Source organism: Adiantum capillus-veneris, chromosome 7, assembly GCF_014529385.1.
Source record: "Adiantum capillus-veneris isolate H3 chromosome 7, ASM1452938v2, whole genome shotgun sequence".
Taxonomy (NCBI): Eukaryota; Viridiplantae; Streptophyta; class Polypodiopsida; order Polypodiales; family Pteridaceae; genus Adiantum; species Adiantum capillus-veneris.
The window spans coordinates 6,110,694-6,129,774 of NC_140937.1; the positions used below are offsets into that span (position 1 = coordinate 6,110,694).

The 19,081-nt window shown below is 41.4% G+C and overlaps 1 pseudogene; it reads left to right on the plus strand.

Annotated features, from left to right (window-relative positions):
• Positions 1–12,677: 12,677 nt before the first annotated feature.
• LOC147453385 (uncharacterized) lies at positions 12,678–13,183 on the plus strand (annotated as a pseudogene).
• The last annotated feature ends 5,898 nt before the right edge of the window (positions 13,184–19,081 follow it).

Here is a 19,081-nt window from a genome sequence, read left to right on the forward strand (position 1 = left end):
AAATACCACCACTTGTACCCTTAAATATGCTAGAAGCAATGCATATAGCTTCTGATGATCTACAAGATGAAAGTCTGACTGGCATTGGAACCAGGAGCGCCTCACAGGACTATAGCCCACACGATTTGGGGTCAGAATCATCATTTGAAATTGACTCTGAGGATGAAGAATCTCAATTAAATCTTAGTGCGAATGTGGGGACAAACCATTCAGGGCCCAGTGGTAACCTAGATGACAATCTATCCAAGGGAGCAAAAGACACAAGTAGTGATTCATCTAGTGACTCTTCACTAGAGATCGACCATAATCGAGAATTAAAAAAGAAGAGTAAGAGATATAAGAGGCAAGGATATTGAGCAAATGTGCGTACTAGAATAAATGAAAAGAAATCTACCGCATAATGGCTTAATTATATTGGGGCATGTGATGCTCATCGGAAGTTGGTAGATAACTAGGGTGAATACCTTCAAAGTGTTATGTGGTGTAGTCCACAACCCATTGACATCGCACAACTAGAGGCTACAGAGAAGCCAAAGTTGAGCCATACTGTAAGGAGACGACAAAATCAAGAGTTAGCTCGACAACAAAAGGAATCGGAAGTGAAATCACAGTCCACAGTACAACAGGACTCCACGGACTTACACCCTGCACCTGAACATTTCAAATCCTATACCACAGAGGAACGTAAGGTTGTGTATACAAAGTCTCAAAGAAAACCTATCGACAGGAGCAATGGAGTCTATGATGGTCTAGCGATAGTTAAGGAAATAGAGGTAGCAGACCCAGGAGAAGATTCTAAACCTGTTTTCATTGACCAAAATCTAATTGAGACTGAGGAGTGTGTACTTAAAGAACTTCTCAAGGAATTCAGGGATATATTTTCTTGGACATATCATGATATGAAAGGTGTTCCACCTTCCGTGGTGCAACACACAATCCCCATGAATAGCATGGCTAAACCAGTTCAGCAACGACCCTACCCAATGAATCCTAAATATGCAAAAATCGTTCAAGAAGAGATTGAAAAGCTTGTGGAATGCGGATTCATATACCCTATTGAGCACGCAGAATGGGTGTCTTCAATAGTGATTGTGCCAAAAAAGAATGGGAAACTCAGAGTGTGCGTGGATCTCAAGAAGGTCAATGCCGCCACTAGGAGGGACCATTACCCCTTGCCATATTCAGAACATGTGCTTGAAAGAGTTGCAGGGAAGGAAGCTTATAGCTTTTTAGATGGGTACTCTGGATACAATCAAATCACAATTGCGTTGGAGGACCAAGCTAAAACAACCTTTACAACCGAATTTGGAGTGTTCGCATTTTGTGTTATGGCTTTTGTCTTAACCAATGCCCCTGCTACCTTTCAAAGATTAATAAACACTGCTTTTAGAGAATATCTGAGAGAGTTTTGTGAAGCTTTCTTAGATGGCCTTTGTGTTTATTCCTCTTGGAAAGAATATCTATCATGCTTACGAAAAGTGTTTGAGAAGTGTAGATTGTATCGCATCTCCTTAAACCCTTTCAAATGCCAATTTTGGGTTAAACATGGAGTCATTTTAGGGCATATAGTGTCCAAAAATGGGATTTCCACAGATAGCAAAATTAAAGCCATTGCAGAATTTCCACCACCTACAAACTATAAAGGAGTTCAAAGGTTCATGGGCCATGTTGGATATTACCGACGGTTTATTTTAAACTTTGCCGAGAAAGCTCGTCCTTTGTACAAGCTTCTTATTGAGTTCCAATGGACTACGGAGTGTGACCATGTTTATGAGTCATTGAAAAAGACCTTGACTAGCGCTCCTATTCTATGAGTGCCCGATTGGAATGTAATTTTCCATGTGCATATTGATGCATCAAACTTTGCTATTGGGTGTGTTCTAGCTCAACCACGAGAACATAAATTGGACTACCCCATTAGCTTTGCAAGTCGTCAATTGAATGATGCCAAAAGAAACTACACCACTATAGAGCGAGAAGGTTTAGGTATGATTTATGCAGTGAAGAAATTTCGCTACTACCTTCTGGCCAACAAGTTTGTGTTCTATGTTGATCATCAAACCTTGTTGTATCTAGTAGATAAACCTTGTTCCACGGGAAGAATTACACGATGGTTATCAATTCTCCTTGAGTTTGATTTTACCGTTGTGGTGAGACCTGGTAAAAGACATGTCATGGCGGATCATTTGTCTCGCATACCCAATGGTGAAGCCCCTACTGGAGTCGATGATGAGTTGCCTGATACTTCTCTATTCCTAGTCAAAACCATACATGAATGGAGTGAGAAGATTGTGAACTTTCTAGTTAATGGTTTCCCCCCCAAAGAGCTTCATAAAGACATAGCTCGAAAACTGTTAAAAGAATGTGAACCTTACTCTCTCATTGCTGGAACTCTCTACAGGCTAGGAAAGGATAATATTCTTAGACGTTGTGCCCGTGAGGATGAGTATTTATACATACTGCAAGAAGCCCACATGGGTATAGCCGGAGGACATTTCTCAGGGGAACTAACAGCTAGAAAGGTGTTGCAATCAGGTTATTGGTGGCCAACCTTATTTAAGGATGCATCACTTTTTGTAAAAGAATGTGATGAATTCCAACGTTACAAGATCACACAACGAAAGGATGGGATGCCCTTACATCATGTTAAAGTGACTCAACCATTTGAAAAATGGGGTTTGGACTTTGTAGGCCCAATTAGTCCGGCAACTCGTAGCACTCAATCTCGATATATTATCGTTGCCACTGACTATGTGACAAAGTGGGCGAAAGCCAGGGCGACACGTAAGGCCGATGCGAGGTCAACTGTCAAGTTTCTCTTTGAGAACATTATTACAAGATTTGGTTGTCCCTTTGAGATTGTGACTGACAATGGTACTCATTTTATAAATGGAGTAATAAAAGAACTCACTGCCAACTTTATGATGGCTCACCATAAGTCCACACCTTATTATCCACAAGCAAATGGCCAAGCTGAGAGCACCAACAAGACCTTAATCTCTATCTTGACCAAAACGGTGGAAGCTCATCGCACAGATTGGGATTTAAAGCTTACATCAGCTCTATGGGCTTATGGTACTGTGTACAAAGTTTCCATTAACTGCACACCGTTTAAGATGGTGTATGGCCAAGAAGCGGTTAGTTTGTCGTTCCTAGTCTTCGAGTAGCTTCTCAAGAAGGTTGGGATGGTAACCCCTTAGTTGAGCGATTATATATCCTTGAAAGGCTAGATGAAGAGAGGCAATTAGTTGTGCAAAATGCACTTGTGGAGAAAGATAGGAGGAAGAAATGGTTTGACCGTCATCTAAAGAACAAAGATATCAATGTTGGTGATAAAGTCCTTATGTATGGAGTGCGTAACGAAAAGAAAAAGTTGAAATATGCGGGAAAAGGACCATATAGAGTATGTGAGATCACTCCACAAGGAACCATTCGTGTGGAGACTCTTGATGGAGTTGAAACTATTGGATTCCTCAATGGGAAAAAATTTAAAAGATACTATGATTCTTTAAGCCAAGAAGAGATACGTGCCATCCATACGAAAAAAGCAACCAAGGCACAAACAAAATTGAAGAAGATACAAGCTCATGTTGAGGCTAAGAAGCGACAACAACGCATAAGACGAAAACGAGAGGCTAACCTTGGAGTCACACATGCATTCCACGTTGAAACTGATGAGGATTGGTTGGACTCTGACACACGTCTACAATACCCTATTGAGCTAAACAACACCTATGGAAAAGTACTATATAACGCCTTATTGGACACGGGTGCTAAATATAATCTGCTATCATATGGGGTGTGGTGTCAGTTAGTGAAGCCACCTCTATCTGAGAGTATTATCCAAGTCAAGGGTGTCAACAAGAAAAAAACTTTGGTTTTTGGAATCTGACACACTTCTGTCAGTTATGACAATGGGGTTGTAGCTCAAGATTTTTTGGTCATGCCTATTGGAACTATGGAGGGTAATATAAATCTAGGATGCACGTGGATGATAGCCACCAAATGCACTATTGATTGGGGGACCATCATCTATTTGTGTGTACAGATATGGTTAGTACGCTAGAGTCATCCACTTCTGCCTTGGGTGAGAGGTACCCTCGTTACGTTTCACAAATGTTTCATATGGTCTTTCTGGTGCTTGCATGTGAATGGTATTTGGTAAGTACGCTAGCATGTGAGAGGAATTTTGAGGAGTTAGAATGGCTAATACGTCTCTTGACCACGACTGATCCATACTTAGTAGAGAGCATTTCTCCCATTGCACAAGCCTACCCTTTTGACCAAGATGACTATAAGCATCTAGTGACCTTCTTAGTAAACATGGGTACCTATGATGAAGAAGAAGATTTACATGACTAAACGGATGGCACATATGGTCTCATGGATGATGACTTTGTTTATCTCGATGACGAGGATAGGGGTTTAGCCTTAGGGTTTCCCCCCAATCTCTACAATATCCTATTCCCTTTACTCTCTAAGGGGAGTGCAAATAATTAGGTTAGGGTTCCTTATGTTTTTTAATTGTGTTCAATAAGTGTTGGTACCTTTTTCCACTGATGTGCCTCTTAGAGGTATTCTTTGTGTTTCTTAGTGTGTACAGGAACGTGTTGTTGTGGTTAGGATTTGGACCTTCATGTAACCTTTCTCTCGTTCACACTTCAAATCGAGCGCGACCATCAACACAAACAGGTGTTTCTTGTCCATTAGCATTGCCCCTTATCTTTTTTGCATCCATGTTTGTCTGCTTTGTTCTTGATTGGTAGCATAATATTCAATGCATTTGCTTAGTATCAAACATTAAATTCAATGTAATTTTTTGTCATAATCACTTGTCTAGATTTAAAAATCAAGCAGTCCGACTGAGCTAATTTGACCAAGCTAGGTGTTAGAGATCTTCTCTTAATACCATGGCGAATTCCTTCCTAATTATCAATGGTTACTTAGGTTCTTAATCCGATTTAGGCAGCATTGTGTGAAATGTACTAGGGCTTTCTAGTGGGCTTAGTCCCTATTGACCTTTAGCTTAAGTATTATAAAGGGATTTTACTAATGTGATGAGCCTGGGGAGGGTAACAGTGTTATATGACCCCCCAAAGTTACAAAACTAAAATGCTGAAAACGAACAAAAGAAAATAAAAATCAAAGTGCCATAATGTAAAATCTTAAGCTGGAAGAGAAATCTCAGCTTGATGTGGTACTTCACTCACATGTATCCCCTATGGTACTAGAGCCCTAGAGGTTCCCAGTGTGGGCGCTTCTCCTTGAAAAGCAAAAAACCCAAGGCATACAAAATAAGCACACACATCAAAATGGAATCACTGTGAAAAGACTTTGGGGGGTCAAAGAAAAGAAAATAAATCAGGCGATGATTTCATGAGCAATTCCTTTTATCGTAGCTTAACTACAAGGTCTTCTAGGTATAGCCTCTAGTCAGCCCTCGAACATGAAATACTTGGCTCTTGCGATTAAACAACTTAATTGACCAGAGAAAATTGAGAAGCTTACCCATGGTATTAATAGACGATCTTTAGTGCCTTTCGACCGTTAAATTAGCGACCTCATACTTGTTTAATTTTTTACCTTTACAACTGTTTATGCGTTTGATTATATTGTAATTTAATGTTTATTTCTGAAAAATGGTTTAAAATTCTGTTACCAATCAAATTGTCTGCCTACAACTGCATATACTTTTTAATTGCTTATGAGAATGCAATTAATGTGCCAATGTTGTTTGATTTTGCAGTGTCTGAAGGAGGCTAAGGACATTCATCTCAAAATCTCTTCCACCTCGACGAACGAGCTTCAACTCAATAGCTTCTAAGGATGGAATCTACATCAAGAACGGGGGCATGTTAACCCTCACGCACATTCCTATCACCTACGATGGACATTGTATTATTTATTTGGTAGACTCGGGTACCAGGCTTGTCGGTCCAATAGGAAAAGGGTAAGAGTGATCGCCGATGAGAGGCGCACTCTAATTGGAACATTCAAGGGATTAGTTGGCTAAGCATGGGTTTCCAAGTGTGAATGGGGCGAGCTCACCTAAAAGTCAACTAAACCTAAAATTCACTCATTCTCTCATCTGTGCAATTGAAGAGTGCTCTTGCTCCATCTCCATCTTCTTCTTCATCATCTCCTTGTGTGTGTGTATGCGTGAGAGAGAGAGAGAGAATGTGCGATCGAGCATTGCGGCGGCACGACGGCGGCGAGGCGCTTCAGCACGGCGTAGCGGCGTCTCCCTCTTCTTTGCGGCGAGGAATCCTCCACGACAGAAAGCGTAGAGCGGTGAGTGACACACCAACGCCATCTTTGAGCTTACTAGTTTAGGCTTGTTGTGTGCTTGGAGCCATTTGTGGCTCGCACACGGTGTATCGGCAAGTTCTTTGCATTGACACGTGCGACATACACGCACACCTGGCAAATTAAAGTCAAATATTATCTGATGCAGAGAAACCTATGGAACGTGGTCAAGCCTATCGCAACTGACGAAGCAGGCACTACAGGTGCAGTAACTCGAGCCCTCTCTGTCGAGCAATAGAGGAAAGACGAACAAGCTTTTGATATCATTCTAACTTCCTTAGAAGACGATTTTATTCATTATTTGGATGATGTTGATTCTTCAAGTGCTGCCTGGATAGAGTTAGGGAAGCTTTTCAGTGCCAAAGCTAAGTATTCAAAAATGAGTTTAAAAATGGAATTATATTCTCTTCGCATGCTTGAAAATGAAAACATTGCAGCTTTAGCTAATAGACTGAAGAGCATCAAAACACAGCTCATTTATGTTGAAGGCCCTGTGCCAGATGAAGATTTGATAGTAGCCGTTTTTTTTAATAGTCTACCAACAGAATTTCATCAAATTGTCACTATTTTAAAGGAGAAGGATCCTTTGCCTTCTTTGGATGGTATTGTTAACTCATTGTAGGAAGAAGAGAAACGAGTACCACGAATCAGCTCTTTCGTACCAACTGTATATGTAGCCCGTGGTTGCACTTCAACTGCCAATTCCACCAGGTCTACTACCAGCACTAGACCTTGTGCGATATGTGGACGCAGCAATCCTCAAACCAAGGATTGTTTCAGCAAAAATCCTTGCACCCATTGTGGAAAGACTAATCATCCTTCGAACAAATGCTTTAAGAAGAATAAGCGGCATATCAATATGGTTGAAGGTGATGAAGATGATGCAGCACCAATGCTTTTTGTAGAAAGTGATGTCCTTTAGTTTTTTAGTTTGTCCTTATGTTTCCTTTCTGTCAGCCATTTATCAATAATTGTACGGGTTATAGACACTGCCACAAATAAAAGTGGTAAGACCACACTTTGTTGTTTGGTTGAGTTCTGGTATGTCTCACACTGATAGTTGTTTGAGGGAAGTACACACACTCACCTATGTTATAGTCAAGGGGAGGACTTCTACTCATAGTTTCAGGTGATTAGACTCTGCCATGGTCTCTCTGTCTCAAGTCCATTGTCAGTGGTTTGGGCTTGAGGGGGGGGTTGTTGGGTTTCAAGCCCTGGTCTAAAGGGTCGTCTACCCATGGGACATACTTTTATAGCATGCAGTTAAAAATCTTCAGTTTGCATACAGTTTGCATGCCAAATTCCTAGATATGTTATAAGGTTTTTAAGAATATAAATAGCGTGAGTTTGTTATCCTTCTACAGTATCGAATTCTCTCTCTGGCTCTCTACTGCACCACACCTGAACGCCATGATCCAAAGGCACCCACCATAGCTTTGAGCTCATCATAGAGCTCTTCTCTCGGCTACTCCATTCTTTGTTGTTTATGGGGTGCCATGCCTTTTCTCTTCCTTCGTTTCTTCTTTCTTTACCATCGGTTTGTGCTGCCATTGCCAATCGCTAACCTTGTTTCCTTATCCATCTACATTCTCGTCGTCGCCACCCTTTCCATTTGGCCGAAAGTGTAGGGCCTTGTTGTTTTCTCTTCCTTGCAACCTACTGCTCATCAAGTGGAGCATGAAGACAAGCCAATGCCTACTTTGAAATTTAAAATAACTGGAGTGCACAATATTATAAGGTTATGCCAGTGGCTAGAAAGGCCGAACCTTGAGCATCTTCTCAAACTACAAAAACAAATACATGCTGTCTAGAAGTCTACAACATCGCTTGCATCAAAGAAGAATGCCCTTACAACCTACCAGCAAGCTGCAACTTCAAGGAGAGCCCTATTGAACATTTTACAGCCTTGCTGCCCAATTCTACTCTATAGTTGCTACATACACAACCTGCACCATTGCATCTACATAGCTTTCAAGGCATGCCTTATCAAGTTTGCCAAGGAGAACAAGGCGTACCTAAAGCTACTAAAGAATACTTAGAAGTTATAGTAAGGAATGAATCTTAAAAAGTTTAAAATTCGCTTATATAGCATAACTTAACTTAAAAACTTTAGTACAAGCTTTAAAAATTCACAAGAACCTTAAATTTCAAACATTTCAAAAACATTTGTCAAGAAAAAGTATAAAAAAACACATTATTTTATAATTTAGAATGGAAATCCATTTTAGGTGAAAACGTATACAATAATGCATTAGAGAAACACCAAACAATGTTATCATTGATGGTAAAAACATATTTGCCAAGTCAATCGTTTCTAAGAAACCACCTTTCAGACCAATGCCTCCCATCTTCCAATACAGCTTCCACATTTTGACATGGTTTATAGTGCAATGTGACCCAGACAATGTGATATCTAACAAGAGGCTTCTTAGAAGATCACAAATCCTCTAAAAATATCACCCTAATGTTACACTGCCTTCATTTTCTCACTACATCAAAGTGCCCAACATATTATGCTTTGGTCTCACATACCTATGGCCATATAACTATGTTTCCTTTTCCACAAGTCCAACTACTTGGTAGCTAGCATACGAAAGCTTATTGATGGCCACATGATTCAAAGGTACCTGTAAAGGAGTACATGGGAACACTACAACTCAAGTGAAACTTGGCACCTCCTTGCATTAAACAAAATTTTCAATGCATTTTAGGTGTCCTAATTTCTATATTTCTCTTGTCACATTGAACATAAAGTGAGAGTTTCTAAGTTTTCCTTACGACTTAATTTTGTTTTGGTTATTTTACAAACCTTCCTTCATCACATTCTATGGAGTGGGAGTTAATAGAGGCTGGCTGCTTCTCTTCCAAGCTCTTTGTTTATTGAAGGATCCATGCCTTTGAATAGTGTACCCATGTAGACAAGTGTCTTCGCAAGACCTTATGAGCAGCTCTCCTATTGGGCTACACGATCACCCACATGAGGCATCAATACCCAATTGTGACCCATTATCTATTGTTTTCTTGTAGATTGCTGCAAGATATTCCTTCAATGGAAGTTCTTGCATGTTTGGCGCTAAAAGAAGCCATGGAAAAGATTGTGGAACTTGTAGATGCTCAAATGTAAAAACAAAAAAATGTATAAGCAACAAAATGGATAAGAGTTTATAAGCTAAATGTCTTACTGTAAAGCCCTGGGTGGGACTGCCTAGGAATGAACCTCCCAACCTCCCATTAAATAGCCCCTTGGGCCTCATTCCCCAAGTGTAAAGCCCTGGGTGGGACTGCTTAGGATGAACCTTCCATTAAATAGCCCCTTGGGCCTCATTCCCTGTCCACACTTGCAACCAGCCCCTTGGGCCTGGTCCATGACCACCAGGCATTGCCCTTGGCGTGACATTACTCCCTCCTTGGAGAAGCGTTTTCGTCCTCGAAAACAAGAGTGATGATGCGCTAATGCTTTCCACATGAACATCCTGCAGGGATGCAGCTGTTTGCTTGACTAGAACACGGTTCAATAGGAGGTTCAATGAAACCAAGAGTAACATCTTGATTTTCCATATTGTTGTCCTGTTGCAACCGTCTTGGTGTAATCGTAGCATAGAAAATATAGTGTGTAAACTCCATGTAGAACTCACTTGAGTAGCTAAATGAGTAATCACAACTAAGATGTACCCAAAGAGTACATCTTTTCACTTTTCTTGAAAGTAACTTGCTGACGTAACTCATCGGCCAAGTTTAAGACCTTGACTTGTTCTCAAATTTCATTAGTAAACAACCCCACCGTAGCTAGTGTTCAAGGTTGAGAATCTGACTTATACATGAAAAAACTAAGCCTAGTCGTAAACATGCTTTAACTTATGGCAAGCAAACTCCAAGTAGAGCAATAAATGCATATTAATTGGATTGCTTGGTGCTAATGTACGCACTTTGCATATCCTTTAGCACAAAATTACACTTTGTAATATGCCTATCCCCTTGGATACTGACAGTACTGAGGTGTGTTTCCCCCAGGGTTGACAAGACAATCTTCCCAGATGACTGGTAAACGGGGATCACAATATCAGACAACATTGCTGAGGAATCAACAATGTCTTGAATAACCATCGTGGTTAACTTGAAAGATCCACAAGCACCCAAACCGAGCCATGACCTCTATTGGTGATTGGTAGACCCAAAAGTAATCTTATAGAGATACTGCACATAGAGTGCAAAATTCTTCATAAGCAATAATGTGATGAATATGCATGGCGTTCCAAATCAGCCTTTGCTAAACACTAGGGCACATAACACCGAGTGTGCATGCAATTAGCAAAAAACATATCAGAACATGTATATCCATGATCATCCTTGCCAATATGTATGGCAAATGTGATGCTCCTAGCACACATTAAAGAGGAATGTAAATAGTTCTGAAAAGAAACTAAATACTTTCTATTGCAATCATTGCTGAAACGTTTGAACCATTATAGAAGGTGAAACATTAATCACTTCTAGGTACAAACAATGAAATCGTTTCATTAACAACTCATAGCCTTGCTATATGCTAAAACAACCATCTGTTATGATGTTTAGCTGCACTTGTACTGTAACAAGTCATTGTAAGTATCCAAAAAAATTTGGCCACCGAAATTGCTCCTAATACCTCGTGCTGAAAATGGTCTAGAAAACAGATATGACCAGCACCTAGGGACTTTGTCGTGACACATACTTGAAATAGTGGCGACAGTGTCTGTCCCAGCGACTCGTATTCTCCACATGTGGGATATGTCTCATGTAAGGGTGTCTGAAAAAGAACATCCCTTAAGTACAAGATGTACTTGTGCGTGGAGGTAATTGCAAACACTCTACAATGGGAGTGAGAGGGACCCTCATTAGCCTTTCCCCACATTGGCTAAACCGAACTCCGTGAGTTCCTAGACCATGTGGCAACATGTGCCAAATAAACCTTACAAGTGGGTCTATAATTGCATAATGCAGAAACTTAATCTGGACACTACAGCCCAAATTTCTTGGCTCCTCGTACATTACCTTGTCATTTCTCTTAAGAGCAAAAGTGGAGGATAACATAGTCTACACATCTTGCCCAAATTTCCCGCCAGCAAAGGCCTAGGAACACTAATTGAAAATTAATGAAATGCAAGTAGTATTGCACATGTAACCTTGGGTGTTGCCTTTGCAATCCAGACCCCTTGGTTAAAATCAACATTGTCAAACGCCTTGGTTAAACTTTGCAGGAAAGCTGCTCAACTAGCATCCAACAACATATGAATTCAACTGTGGAAGTTGAAATTATCCACTACCCCTTGGCAGCTCATGGACTTCTTTTCTTGAAAGTGCAAGTGTGCTGGGTCTAAGAATTGACCATCAACACTTTAGTAAGTGATTGAGTAATCATGAGACGGGTCTTACCCCAAAACGGTATTCGTATAGACACTCTTAGTACTAGATCCACTCAAGTTAGAATCGTATTCATCACTGGACTTGCTCTAGACCCAAAAATCCATAATCTTGGGGTTTTTTTGAATAGCCGTACTGTCCGAAAGGCTTGCTCCATCTATACCTTAGTAGAAAGAAGCCTTTACGAGTTTAAGTCTTTCAAAAACTCAACTTGATCTTCACACTGAAGGTATAGAGTGCGAAAATAATACCCAAAAAATCAGTAATGGCAAGACTCTTGCTTGTTGATTAAAATTGATGGGTACTCAACTGAATAGAGTTGGTCGATCTTGAAAGCAATCACTGATCGATTACAAAAAGATGGCTCTTAGTGTCAGGCCAAGGGCTAGAGGGCACGGCCCCACCTAAGGGGGTCAGGGACCTAGGCCTAGGGCCGGACTGAAGGTGGGGACAGGGGATCCATTTAGTGCAAAGGGCCATGGGCCCTCCTAAAAAGTTGGTTGGGAGGAGGAAGCAGCATTCAGTCTCCCCTCAGCCTTTCACTGGTATCAGAGCTAGGAGAGAGGAGAGCTATGGCGGAGGGAGGAAGGCAGGGTGTTGCATGTTCTCTCTCTCTCTCTCTCTCTCTCTCTCTCTCTCTCTCTCTCTCTCTCTCTCTCTCTCTCTCTCTCTCTCTCTCTCTCTCTCTCTCTCTCTCTCTCTCTCTCTCTCTCTCTCTCTCTCTCTCTCTCTCTCTCTCTCTCTCTCTCTCTCTCTCTCTCTCTCTCTCTCTCTCTGCGTGTGTTTGTGTGTGTTTGTGTGTGTGTGTGTGTGTGTGTGTGTGTGTGTGTGTGTGTGAAGAACCATGGGCAAGCTCCTTGAGGAGACCTTCTTCTCGATGATGCAGGGTGGGCATGACCCCTTGTATCAAGGAAGAGGAACTCGGCTACTCGCATGGGAGGGGCCGCTAACACGGAGATGGTGCCGACAGAGATATGCATGGCATGCGGAGAAGACGGACTCATAAGGTTTGCGGAGCCAAGGGGAGTGAATCCCGACCCTGTTGCATGACCAGGGGAGCACCACAATGCTTGCGACATCTATTTTTTTCCTTGCACTTCTCTGCAGCAAGGCCGCCATTGCTTTGGCTTCGTTGTTTTCCACTTGGGGGCCGCCCACGGTTCAAGGGTGGCCACTCTTAAAAGTTTCTAAGGGTGCATGCCCACCCCCGACACACACCCAGCAGTCGCAGCGTTAGCACCCCCTGGCATGTGCACAACTATGGATGCAGAAGGACTACATGGTGCAAGTTTTTAAGAGATGCCGCATGCAAGATGTTAATAATGCAGATAGCGTCTACCGAGGATAAGCGGTTCAAGAACCATGGAGTCTCGAACATATAAATCATGAACGCAAAAATTTCAGACACCACGAGTGAACCTTCAGGAGTATCCAAACATCTCAGGGATTGAAAATCAATGTGTGTTTATGCGGGTTTTGACATCCGTAACTGGCCTAGTACCATGGCAACACAAAGTGTTCGCACAATTTTCACAAAAAAATTGACCAATACCTTATTATCGAGATGATCCAAGGGAGCTTTACTCCAAGGGATATATTCATGGTTGGTTGGAGCAAGGTTTTCGGAAGAGCACCATGATTGAGATTGAGCAACTGTTCAAGTTTGAGATGTGTTTCATGCTTTTCAAGTTTTCTAGCTTGATGATAATTCTACATTGCGGGAGTTCTTTCCGAGATTTGCACAAGTTACTTCTTGTGCCAGGTAGCGGTGGCAATGAATGTCAATACACTGCAGGTTGATTTCTTGTTGATTATGGATACATTTTTCGTCATGCATGGCATACGGATACGTCCTATGCAGTGATGCTTCTTTCTCTCTCATTCCACGGGGCAAAGCTCCATACACTTCCTTGGTCATAGATTTTGATTACCAAGTATCTCTTTGATTTATCCTCTTCCTCCTATCAAGAAGAGGGAAGAATCAGGCTTCAAGTTGCTAGAGCATGACTCCTAGGCAGGTTGTCTATCATTAATGCAATCAGATAATGAAATGGTCCACCCATTGTCGGCAAGCGTGATCCGAAAATTTCATAGGAGCAAGGCTCTGTTTACAAATCTTCAAGCCAAGAAGGTATGAGGTATATCTCTTGCAAGATTTATTTTTTTTTTCAATACAGTATACAATTCGACTATGTCAATTATCTATGAATGCTCGACATGGTCGACTTTCTTCTGCTATGAAATTTGTCTATGAGCAAGGGTATCTGTAGCTATGAGCACTGGTAGCATCCAATGTGGGTCTACTAAGAAATATCATGCAAAGACAAGACTTCCATGTTTGGAATATGCCTAGCATAGTTTGAGCATCTGAACTTTGGGAAACTTGTCGAGATGTCTACAGTTTTTTACATCACAAGTGGGTATATATGATACATACGCTCACTCACTTGAGCCACTTCGAACGCACTACCAGACACCTGGCCACAAGTGGGCGACAAGGTTAGTCAACTTTTAGATGCTGTTTGTTTTTGTCTATTCTTTACTTTTCATTTTTGAAAAAGCAACATGCTTGGGTAGACTTTATAAGAAGCCACTCTATATAGCAAAATGCTTTGCCTATCTTCAAGTGAAGCACGGATTCTCTTATGTACCATAGTCTTATTGATTGACCTCGGATGAATGATAATGGCACACATCTTTGGTACTATGCGGATATAAGCTCATAGTTTACGCAACGGTGCACAGTGATGTATCCATGCCAGTGTAATTGTGCAAGGCATGTATACCAAAGGCTTACACGGTTGAGACTGTCATTGCATCCAAGGGCTTGTTATTCTATTTTTTGCTTTATATGCATGGCATACTAGTACGATGGCCGTACAACAACCATCATTGCATGCACTTCCGCTATAACACTAAATACTCTGTCAAGGACAAGATACGTAACTGAGATCTTACAACATTTTTTATTCTATTCATAGGCAAAGTGCCATGTTTTCAGTTACCTTGTTACAATCACGATCACATACACATGATGTGAGTCACGATGTGATTTATGGTACCTCTCTCTCTAAGAGCGTGGTACAAGTACATTGTTGTCCGCTTATATGATAAGCTAAGACACAGACATGGTTTGCATTGGATCATATGCACAGAGCATACAGCAGATTCAAATAAGGGATTTTTCTCAGTCGAGCATTCTCTCTCTCTCTCTCTCTCTCTCTCTCTCTCTCTCTCTCTCTCTCTCTCTCTCTCTCTCTCTCTCTCTCTCTCTCTCTCTCTCTCTCTCTCTCTCTCTCCTATTTCTCTGCGGGAAAGGTGAAACTAGGCATGATTTTTCTAAAGTCTTTCTATGTTGATATGGTAACATGCAGGGCTAAGAGCCATCTAATTTTGAAGGGCTAAGAGCCACCTATTTGGAATGGATAAGAGCCATCTGTTTGTTGTCCATCAGTGCTTGCCTTCCAAATCAAACAAATCTATTCACTTGAGTACCCATTGATTTTAATGGCCAAGCAGGCCTCTTGCCATTATTAATCTTTTGGGTGTTATTTTAGCACTACACACTTTGAGTGTGAAGATCAAGTTCAGCTTTAGAAAGTCTCAAACTCAAACATGTGTCTCTCTACCAAGGTGTATAGATGAAGCACGAAATTCAGACAGCACGAATGTTCACAAAACTCCTCGATTATGAATTTTGAGTCTCGACAAGATCCCGTTATGAATACGATTCTAACTTGAGTGGATCTTCTATTCATCTACAGCACTAAGAGTGTCTGTACAGCTCCTGTTTGGGGGCAAGACCCAGCTCATGATTATTAAATCACTTATTACATGTGATGTTCAATTCTTGGAATCTTCACACTTGCACTTTCAAGGAAAGAAATCCATAAGCTGCCAAGGGCTCATGGATAATTTCAGCTTCTAGAGTTGACTTAAGATACAATCGGTTGCTAGTTAACAGTTTTCCTGCAACGTTTAACCAAGGGGTTTCACAATGCTGATTTTGCCCAAGGGGTCTGGTTTGCCAAGGCAACACCCAGGGTTCCATGTGCCATACTACTTGCATTTCACTAATTTTCAATCAGTGTTCCTAGGCCTTTGCACGCGGGAAATTTCGGAAGGTGCCTTTTCATTACAGATTAGTGAACACTAGTTCACCCTTCAGGTACACATCTGATTTAGTTTTGTTTCTTTTGTGTTATCATCCATTTTTTGTTCTTAAGAGAAATGACAAGGTCATGTAAGAGCCAAGCCATTTGGGTTGTACTGTCCAAATTAAGTCTCTGCATTATGCAGTTATAGATTGTGCGCTCCTTGTCACACTGTTGAAGCAAGGGACTTGCCGATACACCGTGTGCGAGCCACAAATGGCTCCAAGCACACAACAAGCCTAAACTAGCAAGCTCAAGAGAGCAAAGGGTGTGTCACTCACCGCTCTACGCTCGCCTTCGTGGTGGATTCCTCGCCGCGATGAAGAAGAAGCTGCAGTCGTGCCGCGCTCAACCGCTTCGCCGCCGTCATGCCTTCGTAATGCTCGATTGCACACACACTCTCCCTCTCTCACTCTCTCTCACATACAAACACACACAAGGAGGTGAAGAAGAAGAAGATGGAGATGGAGATGGAGCAAGAGCACTCTTCTATTGCACAAATGAGAGAATGAGTGAATTTTAGGTTTAGTTGGCTTTTATATGAGCTCACCCCATTCACACTTGGGCGCCCATGCTTAGCCAACTAATCCCTTGAATGTCCCAGTTAGAGTGCGCCTCTCATCGGCGATCACTCTTACCCTTTTCCTATTGGTCCGACAAGCCCGGTACCTGACTCTACCAAATACATAATACATGTCCGTCGTAGGTGATGGGGTGTCCGTGAGCCGTGAGGGTTAACATGCCCCCCTTCCTGATGTAGATTCCGTCCTCAGAAGCTATTGAGTTGAAGCTCGTTCGTTGAGGTGGAAGAGCATTTGAGATGAATGTCCTTAGCCTTCTTTAGTCACTGCAAAATCAAACAACATTGGCACAGTAATTGCATTCTCATAAGTGATTAAAAAGCATATGCAGTTTTAGGTAGACAAATTGATTAGTAAAAGAATTTCAAACAATTTGTCAGCAATGAACATTAAATTGCAATGTAATCAAATGCATAAACAGATGTAAAGGTAAAAAATTAAACAAGTCTGGGGTCGCTAATTTGACGGTCGAAAGGCACTAGAGATCGAATATTAATACCATGGGTAAGCTTCTTAATTTTCTGTGGTCAATTAAGTTGTTTAATCGCGAGAGCCAAGTATTCATGTTCGAGGGATGACTAGAGGCTATATCTAGAAGACCTTGTAGTTAAGCTACCATAAAAGGAATTTCTCATGAAATCATCGCCTGACTGATTACTTTTTCTTTGACCCCCCAAAGTCTTTTCACAGTGATTCAATTTGATGTGTGTGCTTATTTTGTATGCCTTGGGTTTTTTGCTTTTCAAGGAAAAGCGCCCACACTGGGAACCTCTAGGGCTCTAGTACCATAGGCAATACATGTGAGTGAAGTACCAAATCAATCTGAGATTTCTCTTCCAGCTTAAGATTTTACAGTGTGGCACTTTGATTTTTTGTTTGTTCATTTTCAGCATTTTAATTTTGTAACTTTGGGGGGTCATATAACACTGATACACCTCCCCAGGCTCATCACACTAGTAAACTCCCTTTATAATACTTAAGCTAAAGGTCAATAGGGTCAAACCCACTAGAAAGCCTTAGTACATTTCACACAATGCTGCCTAAATCGGATTAAGAACCTAAGTAACCATTGATTATTAGGAAGGCATTCCCCATGGTATTAAGAGAAGATCTCTAACACCTAACTTGGTCAAACTAGCTTAGTTGGACTGCTTGATTTTTAAACCTAGACAAGTGATTATGACAAAAAATTACATTGAATTAAATTTTTGTTACTAAGCAAATGTGATGGATATTATCCTACCAATCACAATTAAAGCAGACAATCATAGATGCAAAAAAGATAAGGGGCAATGCTAATGGACAAGAAACACCTGTTTGTGTCGATGGTCGCGCTGATTTGAAGAGTGAGTCGAGATAAAGATTCCATGAAGGTCCAAATCCTATCAATAGCAACACGCTCCTGTACACACAAGGAAACAAAAGGAATACCTCCAGGAGGCACATTAGTGGGAAAAGGTACCAACACTTATTGAACACAACAAAAAACATAAGGAACCCTAACCTAATTATTTGCACTCCCCCTAGAGAGTCAAGGGAATAGGATATTGTAGAGGTTGGGGGGAAACCCTAAGGCTAAACCCCTATCCTCGTCGTCGAGATAAACAAAGTCATCATCCATGAGACCATATGTGCCATCCGTATAGTCCTGTAAATTTGCTTCTTCATCATAGGTGCCCATGTTTACTAAGAAGGTCACTAGACGCCTATAGTCATCTTGGTCAAAAGGGTAGGCTTGTGCAATGGGAGAAACGCTCTCTACTAAGTATGGATCATACGTGGTCAAGAGACGTATCAGCCATTCTAACTCCTCAAAATTCCTCTCACATGCTAGCGTACCTATCAAATCCCATTCACATGCAAGCACTGGAAAGACCATGTGAAATATTTGTGAAAAGTAACGAGGGTACCTCTCACCCAAGGCAGGAGTGGATGACTCTAGCGTACTAGCCATATCTGTACACGCAAATAGATGATGGTTAGAGTGTAAATATTACAAGGTTCGTGTTCTTGTGCATAATTTGTTTTTATGATTTGTGTTATGGCTCTTGCTCTTTTACTTTTTTATCTTGTTTTTTTTAGTATAAGGCTTTATATATACATTCCCTAAGATTGGAGATTAAGAGGTCAGGGAGAAAGGTTGAGAGGGAAGCAAGTGAATGATGGATGTCCACAAACACTCCCCCCTTCCTTGGGTAGATCATATCGTTTGAAATGATGTCGTCACCCTTTGAAACCAATTGTTCCAGTTGGTAATAGGTGAGGATTTTTGCCAGTAGTTTTCTATTACCCTAGGTGCCTCGTCAAGTTGCAAGGGTGGTAAGGTACTCTCCCAGGATCGAACTTGAAGTGGTTCATCAGGTGATTCTTGAACACTGGGAGGTGTGGATTCTTTTGCAGCTTCATGGAGGTCCACTACTATAGATGGAGGCTGTGTAGAAGCGTTTACCTCTATGGATGTATTACATGAGGAGCTAGAAGCTTCATGGAACTCCCCCCTTCCTGAGCTAGGTGGAATAAATTGGCTTTGCCTTGGAGCCCAAACTAGCTCTGGACTAGGTGTGTAGCATTCTGTGATCTTTCCCTTCCCACGGTCTGCCATTGGATTTAGCGTTACACTGTTTGACTCATATGGGTTTGTTG